The following is an 11,394-nucleotide window of genomic DNA, read 5'->3' as shown; positions in this document are numbered from 1 at the left end:
TGTCTAATGCTGAGTGCACCCCATTTCTCAGTGATGGGGGATGTGCTTGCAAACATAGGGTGCTGGATGGCCATGAGTCTGGTGTGTACAGGACCCATTAAGGCATGCCCTGCCTGCATGCAACTGTACACTTTAAGGTACCCTGGGAACCCAAAAGTTGGATACCAAGTGCAAATGTGTAGCGTTGAGTGGACCCCATTTCTCAGCCATGGCGGATCTGCTTGCAAACACAAGTCAGCAGAGAGGAGAAGAAAGTGAGAAGTATTACTAGGTCAGGATGTGTGAAGAGGATCCACTAAGGCAGGCTCTGCCTGCAGGGAAATTTCCACTTTGGGGTACACAGCAGACCCTAAACATGATGACCGGTAGCATTTGTGTGTCAATGTGCCCACCCCAGTTTTCAGTGATGATGGACCTGTTTGCAAAAAGGGGTGCAGGGTAGGCAGATGTCCAGAAACCCTGCAATCACCCTAGTGCCTGTAGAAACTTTCAAGAACAGAGATGTGGTACAGAAAGTATGTGGTTTTGGTGCCCGAATGAAATGTTCTGGGGTCGGAACATCTGATCCTAGCTGACTTCCTGCCCTTTGGGCAGGGGGCTGGACCTGATGATCTCGTGAGTTCCCTTCCAGCTCTAATGTATATTAAATCTATCAAATCTATGAAGTCTATGTTCACTGAGTTAATTTTTGGGGCAGGCTGGTTCAGGCAAGTCCTGGCCAGGTCAGGTGAGGAAATAGTGACAGGGATGGCTAGGTTCAACAATGTCAAGGGGAGGCATTAAGGCTTACTTTGCCTGCAGGCAACTTTACACTTTGGGGTATCTTGGGGACCTGAAAGTTGGGTCTTGAGTATGAAAGTCTAATGCTGAGCACACCCCATTTCTCAGCAATGGGGGACCATTTTGCACAGAAAGTGTGCTGGGTAGCCCTGAGGTCTGGCATGTACAGGAACCATTAAAGCATGCCCTGCTTGCATGCAACTGTATACTTGGTGGGACTCTGTGGACCCAAAACTAGGGTTAGCAATTGCAAATGTGTAATGCTGAACACCTCATTTCTCAGTAATGAGACCTGCGTGCAAACACAGGGTGCTGGCCGGCAGAGAGGAGAAACTGAGTAGGGTTCATAAGTCAGCAGGTGCCAAGAAGACCCATTAAGGCAGGGGTTTTTACCTTTTTAAACAAGTGTACCCCCTCGCTCTCAAAGTTCCAGCTCAGGTACTCCTTTATATACTTTTTCTCTTTTTAAAGGGGGGCGGGGCAAATTGAGGCCCCTGTGGTGAGGGAGGGAATGGGGCTGGGGCTGGACAGCCAGGGCAGAGTGCAGGGTAGAGCCCTGAGTGGCTTGTCTGGGGGGCGTGGGGAAGGGGTGGTGGCTCCCGCTGGTGCACACACTCCAGGAAAGCATGGGGGCATGTGCCCCCAGATCTGCGCATGGGGCAAGGGTGGGCACGTCCAGTGGTGGGGGAGGGAACGGGGCTGGGGCAGGGGCTGCCCAGCTTGGGTGGGGCACAGGACTGAGCCACGTGGGGGGCAGCTCCTGCAGTTGCATGCACCCCTGGGAGGGCATGGGGGATGTGTACCCCCAGATCTGCATAGGGGAGGGCAGTCTGCCTCTGTGGGCTGGGGCTGGGCTGTGCTGGGGGCAGGTGGTGGTGGCACTGGGAGGGGAGTTGGTGGGCTACAGTGAATTGTGAAGTGGCTGCAGCCCCCCCCCCCCAGCTTCATCCCAGCACTGCCACCGCCTGCCCCCAGCACAGCCTGGCCCAGCCCCCACTGGGAAGAGCCTGGTGCAGCCCCAGCCCCAGCACATCCTGCCCCATGCAGATCTGGGGTCACACACCCCACCCCTCCTGAGGTGTGTGCAGTGGCAGGAGCCACCACCCCTCTCCCCCCACCCCCAAAATGAACCCACACTCTGCCCTGGCCCTCACTGCTGTGTACACCCCTGGGAGGTCACAGGGGGTGTGTGCCCCCAAATCTGCATGTAGGGCAGGGTGGGCTGCATCTGCAGGCTGGGGCCAGTGCTGGGCTGTTCCTGGCAGGAGCTGGGCTGGGGTGTTCTGGGGGCAGGTGGCGGCAGCGCTGGGAGGAGGCTATTGTGGGGGCTGTGGTAAATTTTGGGGTGGCTGCAGCCCCTCCTGTAGCCCCCTCTCAACGCTGTCTCCATACACCTCAAGTGCAGGCCAGCTCAGACCCTGACAGGAAGAGCCTGGCACAGCCCTGGCTTCAACCCGCAGTGGCATCCTGCCCTGCCCTGCACAGATCCAGGGGCACCTCCCCCTTAAGGTGCTTATGGCTCAGTCTGGAGTCCCACCCCACATTAGGTCTGCATACCCCCTAGGACCTTTTTAAGTACCCCTAGGGGTACATATACCCCCAGCTGACAACCACTGCATTAAAGCATGCTTTATCTGGGGGCGATGTTAAACATTGGGGCACACCAATGACCCCAAAGTTGGGTATTTCTGGCAAATATGTCACTGTGCAGACCCCAGTTTTCACCACTGAGTGAGATGCCTGCAAAGGCAGTGATGTGTGGAAGAGATCAGGAAACAGTGAGAGAGATGCCTAGGCCTGGAAGTGTCACAAGGACCAATTAACACAGGAGTTAGCAGCATTGAACTGGACAAGAGCAGTACCCAAGTCCCTTTGCCCCCCAGCCACCGGAGTGCATTTGCAAAGTTGAAGACCACACATGCTCTGCAAATATTTCAATTTTTGGAGATAGACAAGGGGGTTCAACTGAGTCAGTTTGGGGCTAGCCTGGCTTGATAACCGACAGAAGGGTAGGGTGGTGGTGGTGGTGGTCTATCTGAGCACGAGCACTATGCATAAACTTGATCCAATTTGAGGTCTCTGAGTGGGTTCACAGAACCCCACTTTTGAATGACCATGGCAAGGAGGTCAGATGCATGGAGGAAGCAAGAATATATGGACACCCCCATTTTCCAACAACCAACTACCACTCCTATTCTTGTCCCACTGATCCCTACATCCTCCTTAAATCGAATCCTCATAGTGGCGATGCTGCCCACCCACCCCACACAGTGGTTATTCTCCCACCATCCACTGTGATCCTGTTTCACAAATGCACTGTGGTGTGGCTTTATCATCCCACACTTGCCTCAGGAACAGAAATTACAAATCCCTGATCATCATCTGAGAGGACCAGAGCAGGGGCTAGGGGAAGAAGATAAACACATAATAAGATTTTCATACAGGGAAGAGTGGGGATTGAGGTATGGTAATAAGGGAAGGCAATGATGAAAGAATAGGTTAGGGTAGGTGTGAGCAAGTCTGGCTAACTGGCATGTCTCTCTCATAATTACTCTCCAGCTGTGCATCGTTTAATGGCTGATGTAGCCACGCAGACCCCCGGAGTTGTTTTTTTAGTGGCACTGAGTAGATGAGAAGAGGACATTTTTGAAAGGGGGTGGGAATGGGTGTTTTTGAAGATACAATTAATTTATAAAGAAAATAAATTCTTATTCTTGTAAGTGTCTGTGTGTTTGCAATCAATGCATGTATTGGTAAATGCCTTGTGGCTATCAGCTGTTGGGGATGGGGACTCGAGGGAGTGGGCGAAATGGTTTGTGTGTACTCTGTGTGTGTGTGGGGGGGGGGGGGGGGGTTCAGCCATGAGGACTGTGCCATGGTGTACAGCATGGAATTCAATGTTGGGGTTGTCTGTACTTAGTAATTAAAAGTGCCTCGACACAGCAGAATTCTTAGCACAATGCGAGTACTCGGTGCAAGGGATGTGCCTCACTACGGCGGGAAAAGCCTTGGTGCAGTGATCAGCTCCCTCCAAAACTAGCAGTTGCACCGTTTGGATGCATGCTACCGATTGGCTCATCGTAAATTATTCATACCCAGCGGCTAGCAATTGGCTCACTAGCTGTATAAAAGCTTGGGTAGTTTCCGTCCAAGTCGGAGAACTCCGCGTGCACGTTGGGAACGAGTTCCTCGTGTACCTTGGAGCAAAATTGGAGGCCTGATCAACCACCAACCACTCCCCGTTGACAACTGTCCCGACGTACCCTGTACCCTGCATGCTCGGAAACATTGGTGTGCCGCCCGGTTTCTTCTTTGTTTTTGTAACCTGTACGGAGAGTGCCTACACTGTGTGCATCGACGCAAGTCCCTGTACGTCAGTTTGTAAGTAAAGTTCTTTTCAATTCAACCAGTACGCATTTGTGCCTAATTCTACTCCATCGCGGCCCCATTCCGGCTATACTCGGCACCCACAGGGGTGTGGGGCATAGCTGTGGCTGGGGCTGTGATATTGGGACTGCTTAAAAATGTTGGGAGTGTACAAAGTAATACACAGTAGGCCTGTGTGAAGCTTCAGGTGCTGATTCAATTCAGAGGAGATTGAGCCCAATTCGGTGGCCAAATCTCTGAATCTGAATTGAATCAGGGGATCTGATTCAAAAAGTCTGAATCAATTCAAAACTCTCCGAATTGATTCTGAAAAGATTTGGAGCACTTTAGTGATTTGGGCAGTTCCTGCCTGCTGGTAAGTAGGGGGCAGGGGAGGGGAGGCTGGAGGAGAGGGGAGGGGACCATGGGGGGACACCTGCCAGACCCCATCCCCTGCCTGCTCCTCCAGGCCTCCAGCACTCCTGACCCCTGCCTGCTCTCCTAGCCCCCCCATGGCTGTCCCATCTGCCCCAGTTCACTGACCTTTTTTTAAAAAAAAACCCCACTCACTGGCTTTTGCCCAGTGCAGGGAATCCTCACTTCCCCCCACTGCGCTACACCACATGGTGAGGCTCTGCCATGAGCCCTGCAACCTCCCCCTGTTCTCCTGGCCCCCCCCCCAAGGCTGCCCCGCCCACCCCAACTCCGGCCCTTTAAGAAAAAAAAAAAGTAAACCTTAGACTCACCAGCTCCTGCAGTAGCCTTGGGGCTTCTGGGGGTTTGTGAAGAGCCCCTCCCCACAACACGGGGAAGCAGGGGGCAGCAGGGATCACCCCCTGACCTGGCAGGAGCTGGTGAGTCTGGGGTATTTTGTTTTTTTTAAAGGGCTGGGAACTGGGCCAGGTAGGGCAGCCATGGGGGGGTTGGGAGGGTAGGTGGGGGCCACGGGGCTCATGGCAAAGCCCCCCACATGGCATGGGGCAGTGGGGATCACCCCCTGCCTGGCAGCAGCTGGTGAGTGCAGGTTTTCTTTTTTTCAAGGAGCAGGGACCTGGGACCAGGTGGGGCTGGGAGAGTGGGTGGGGGGTGGGGGCCTGCATGATTCGGAGATTTGGCTGATTCAGCAGCAGCCAAATCTCCAAATCAGATTTGGCTGAATCGATTCAGGACAGTGATTCGAATCACTGAATTGAATCACTGTCCCTTGAATCGGCCGAATCCAAATCCAAAGCGAATACTAGCCACCTTAATACATAGTAATTTACAAAGCCTTAATTCATGGTTTGGGCACAGGAATGTTCTGATGAGCAGACAATGTTAATTTTGATGGTGTATGTACAAAGCAGGGGATGCAAGGAGATATTGCGAATCTGGTATTGGAAATTTAATCTTGAGATACAGCTGGGAGGGCAAGAATGAGAAATAGTGAGAGGGATGCCTAGGTCTGGAAGAGTCAGGAGGACCAAGTAAGACAAGGGTCAGCAGCGTCAAACTGCACCACAGCATTACCAAGAAATATAAAGTTGGGGACCATTTTAGAATCTGTGTTGCTGAGCAAACCCCATTTTTCAGTTCTGAGGGAGATGCCTGAAAAAAAACCCAACCCAACAGTGCTGTGTGGTTAAGATCAACAGTGTGAGGGAGACCAGGCTCTGGCAGTGTCAGGAGTAATGATTAAGACAGGGTTCAGCACCACTAAACTGGATGCCAGCTGTACACAGAAGCCACCAGATTCATGTGAGGTAATACAACACTGTCTGTTGTGGCCAAATGTAAGAATACCAAAGCATGGTTTATTCCACAGCAGTGATCTGCTTGGAATTGAGAATGAACTAAATGAGATATATACAATCGTCTGTCTAAGGAAACTGTAGGAATGTTCTGTGAGCTTCTCAAGTATTGAGTCTGAGCAGAAGTGATGAAACTCTTCACAGAAGTGTTTTCTTTCAGAAGAATTTTAAACATGGAGACTGTGTCAAGTATAGAAGATAGCAATTTTATAAGACTCTCAGCTTTGTTACCAAATTTGCCCATTACTTTGGGGTGTGCTCATTTATTAGGGATAGTTTCTAGGGTCTTGGTGATTCTGTCAATGTGCTGCTTGTGTTACTATACGGAGCTGTATTTCTCCCTTCTGCAAGCCCTCACCCCCAGTGGAGCTATCTTGCAGGACTCAATCTCAATGGGACTGGGTTCCTCCAGTCACCAAATCAGTCATACACACAAACACACACAAATTAACGTGACACGCCTGACCTGGCCGGGCTGATCAGCATGGACAGGCTGACACCCTCATATGCCAAGAATCAGTTCATAAGAGCAACAATAAAATGCAGTCAGACACAAGCACACAGGTAAACAGAATCCCTCTGAATCCGGCTGGGTGTCCAGCTGACACCCTCATGGGCCAGCATTCAGTTCATAAGGGCACGTCTGAGTCAAACTGGGTCAATCAGCCTGTACAAGCTGATCCCCTTATGTGTTTCAAACTCAGCACGTCCCAATCTTTGGCCTCTTGATGAGCAGACCCCACAATAATTTGGGCTTCACAGGGATCTTTAGCATAGGTAAAAGAAGCGTTGCTGCAGAGCACGGGAGGAAAGAGAAGCAGAGAAGGAAAAATATACCCAATTACTACCAGTTTGACTATAAAAGTTATTTATTGCTAAGCATATGAAATATATAATAGTACTAGTAGTAATAGACATGCAAAAGAAAAACAAACACCAACAATGACAATACTACCCTGGTTTCACTAAGTATTTGGGGAAACTTAGCTCAAGCTTAACTGATACAGTTCAGGTTCAGAAGTTTATGCCTAGAAAGAAGACAGAGAACGCTGGGATCTCACCTAGTCCACGGTACTCAGGCTGCAAAGCTGACAGGCACAGTCTGTAGCACAGTCCTTGAAGGGAGAGATGATCTGTTCTTCCAGCGTCCCAAGAACGACAGGGGATGGTGTCAGCACAGGGGTTTTCTTCTTCTCCTTCTTTCCTCCTGCTTCTACTTCTTTTCCTTCCTTTTCCTCTTCCTCTTCTCCCTCTAGCAGCACACACACTTACAGATTTTTATACCCTCAGTTTAGCTGCTTCGAAGCACCCTCAGTAGTGTAAATCATTGTCTTTTCTATTGACAAGGGGTTATCTGGTTTGGACCATCTCAGGAAACTGATTGATAATCAGGAAACACTTAAGATTAGGGAGTAACCCAAATACTTGGGAGCCAGCTTGAAATTCCTATGGGTGGCAGATATACTGATGGGATATCTCATGGTTTCTTCAGGAACAATAGATAGCTTGCAGCATCAGGATTTTGGATTTTTACTTGTTGTGCACAAGCCTCAGCTTAGCATGACTTTTCCAGATCTTACTATAGTCTTTTAACAGACTTAAAGCAATTATTGGGGTGCTCATAACCTTTTGTGGAGAGGACTCCCACCAGTCGTCTCGGGAAAGATATGACAACACCTGGGATTAGGGCTCCAGCAGGCTGGATGCTGTGATGAACCCTTAACCATTGTTCAAATGTTGCCCATACCCCCTCTGACTCGGTCTCTTGCCTCAGCATTCCCTAACCCGGCAACCGAGTTTTAGTCAATCAAGTTTAAATAGGCCTCCCATAGTGGGACCGGGGAATGTACGGCCCGAGATGCCTATTAAACTTAGAGCTGTGTGTGTGTGTCGGGGGGGGGAAAAGTCCTTAGCAAATCCAGATTAGAACTGGTCTGATAAATGCTGAGCTGGGTGTGTGAGAACATGGGTTGATTAACATTGGAAGCACAGATTCCCCATCATGCAGCGCTCTCCTGCTTCTCTGGTCCCAGAATTCACTGCAGTCTCTGCTTCAGGCTTTCTGTTTTCCATCTCTCATGTAAATGAGACCTAGGGCAGTTGATTCACTCTTGTCACCCTTATCTGGTGAGGGTCTTAGGTGCGTCTCTCACTGCATCTTAATCAGTTTCGTTTAGGTAGAGGAGGGGAGGGGGAGGGGGTGAGTCCTTTGTGAGTCAGACAGACTGTATCCTGTGCCCCGATTGCCCAAGAATACAGAGCTGAGACGTAACAGCTTCATTCCAATCTCCAGTTTGGAAATTTATCATTTTTCATTTATCATTTTTAAAAATAGATTGAGACTGAACTTTTACTTTTTAAAAAGTTATTCTATTGCATAAGAATAAGAAAAACATTAACACTGCAACAAGGTAGTTGAAGTAACTCACAATGTAGTTGTAGGAGGGACTGCTCCAGCTGCCACTAGACTGGGCTTTTCCCTAGCCATGGAGTTTGTCTGTTTGGCTTGAGTTTATGCTTTCTTGTTTTCATTTATTTTCTTCTTATGCATACTGGAAGGAAAACTTACCGGGAGAAGGGGAGAAGCGGCAGCTGTTCAAGGTGAAAGTGAAACCCGCAGCAGAGCCAGGAGGAGCCAGAAACAGCTCCCGTGTCTGCCTGGGCATGCTTTATAAAAGCGTGCCAAGAGTGATTGGATGGGCAGGCAGCCAGAGCTGACAGGAAAGGCTCACCCAAAAGGGAGCCAGGGGGACCGGAATCCCTGGCTGGCCCACAAGGATCAGAGCAGCTGGATGGCGCAGAGCAGGAGGAGGCTTGGTGACTTGCTCAGGAAGGGAGTATGGAGGGAATACTGGGCCAGCATGGGTCCAAGGAGCCACCGGTGGACCCGTTGCTGCCTCTGAGGGAGAATTGCTCAAAGAAAGGTACCATAGAAGTGTGGGGCCTACCCCTAAGAAGGAGGATTAGCCCCGGCGGGGGCCCATGCATCAGGTGAGGTAAGGCATCATTTGCTATTGGTGTGGCAAGATGGGGCATGTTGCCACAGACAGATGGGGGCCACAGACAGATGGAAACCTGCAGGGGAGGTTACGGAGTTGAAGGGACAACATGATGCCCATGAACCCATTGAGGAAATAGACTACAGTTTTCGATGCAGTGAGGAAGTAGAGGGCTTGGACCATCCTATGGTAACTACATGGGTGGCGGGCCGGCCACTCCAGGCCACCCTGGACACCGGTTGTTCTCAGACACTAATATAGGCAGGGACGATCCCAGAGAGTGTTATCAATTGGTGCCCACTGGTCAGGATGCGGTGTATACATGGTGAGACGGACTTATACAAAAGGGGCTTCATGGACATGAGAATCACTGGTCACAAGGGTAAACTGTGCATTGGGCTAGCCCCAGAATTAAATGGTCAGATGATTGTGAGGAGGGAGTGGCCACCTCTCTATGAGGTATTGGAGGAGGTGCGTGTAGAGGAGATAAGGCGTAAAAGACGGCCCCACGGGGAAGGCTGGATAGCTGAGGATTCAGCATCATCTGATGAGGATGGGTGGGTTAGCCTTGAGACAGGAGCTGAGGGCGGATGCTTTTGAATGGCCCAAGAAGATGATGACCTCTGGAAGATCTGGGAGACAGAGGTCATGTGGGTAGAGAAAGAAATCATTCAACCTGGAATGGACATAAGTGAAGCATATTTTTTGATATATAGGGTCTGTTATACTGACAAAAAAGTGCCCGGTCCAAGGAGAGTGGACCTGGCAGCTAGTAGTCCCTAGGAGGTTTCTCAAGAGGGTGTGGAGGTTGGTGCATACTAGCCCGATGGGTGGCCACCTTGCGGCAGACAAGACAGTGTCCCAGATAGGGCAGTGTTTTTTTTGGCCAGGGATGAGGGAGGACATCATGCAGTGTTGTGAGGCCTGTCCAGAATGTCAATGAGTTCAAGAGAGATGGCCCCCATGGGTGCTGCTGCAACTGACGCCATTCATCGAAGCTCCCTTCGACAGAATAGTGCTAGATATAGTAGGACCCCTAACAAAGAGTAGCGCCAGGCACCAGTATATTTTGGTGATCATTGATTATGCTACACGCTACCCTGACGCACTACCATTGAGGTCGGCGACGGCTGTACAAATTGCGGAAGAGTTGTTGAAATGGGTGTCCTGGGTGGGAGTTCCAAGAGAAATAATTACTGATCAGGGGATGAATTTTATGTCCGGGGTCATCCAGGCTATGTGTCAGCTGTTGAGGCTTTGGCAACTCTGCACCTTGGTGTATCACCCACAAACATATGGGCTGGTAGAATGCCTAAATGGCATGATTAAATGACTATTGCACTGATGCACCCAGGAGGAGCCGAGGAGGTGGGACTTGATCCTGATACCCCTCCTTTTTGCGCTAAGAGGCACCCCGCAGGTATCCCTGAGGCTGTCCCTATTTGAATTGATATATGGCCATAAGCCGCAAGGGCTGTTACAAGGGATAAGAGAGGAATGGAAAAGTGCAGGACAACCCAGAGTTGGGGTGTGATGCTACCAACAAGAAATGATAGAACTACTCATGAAAGCCAGACAACTGGCTAAGGAGCATTTGGCCAAGGCCCTGAAGAAGCAACAAGAGTATGACAAAGGGACCCGTACTAGGAATTGCTGTATCAGGGATAAGGTCCTGGTGCTACTCCCCACTGCCGCTGATAACTATAAACACAATGGCAAGGCCCATTTGAGATCGTGTGGCAGGCAGGGCCTGTTGATTATGAAGTACATTGCCCCGGGCATAGAAAGGAGTGCCAAATCTATCGTGTCAACTTGTTGAAGGAGTGGTAAGAACCAGAGGGTTGGCTGTTGAGTCCAGAAGATCCTCAGGAGGAATTGGGACCTGAGACCGGGGAACCTCCAGAAGGGCAAGAACTAGAGGGGCAACTGGCATATGGCTCCAAGCTTAATACCCAGCAGCGGGACCAGTTGAGGAGGTTGGTGGGCAAATTCGGTGAGGTGTTCGACAAAAAACCTGGCCAGGGCCAAGGAATCCAACATGACATCCACACACCGAAGGGGATCGTGGTATGTGAGAGGTGGAGGCCTATTCCCCATCAGTGGTGTGAGAAGGATTGAGGCGAACTATTTTAGGAGATGCATTCCATGCTTTGTGGAAAAAAGCACGGCTCTGATGGATGCCATCCAGTGGAAAGTACAAGGCCCTATCTGTTGCACCCCCCGAGATGAAAAGGGGTTTTGAAGAGGTTAAGGGAGATTTGTGCAGTGAGGTGGTCGTTGTAACACCCGATTTTTCTAAACCTTTCACCTTGCAGATGGATGCGTCCGAGGTGCTGTGCCGAGAACAAGGAGGCGCAGAGCACCCAATTGCCTTTGCTAGCCAAAAATTAAATGATGTGGAAACCAGTACTCCACCATTGAGAGGGAATGCCTAGCTATAAAATGGGCTGTAAACTACT

This window comes from Alligator sinensis, unplaced genomic scaffold, assembly GCF_000455745.1.
Source record: "Alligator sinensis unplaced genomic scaffold, ASM45574v1 scaffold433_1, whole genome shotgun sequence".
NCBI lineage: Eukaryota > Metazoa > Chordata > Crocodylia > Alligatoridae > Alligator > Alligator sinensis.
This window is presented reverse-complemented; position numbering follows the sequence as displayed.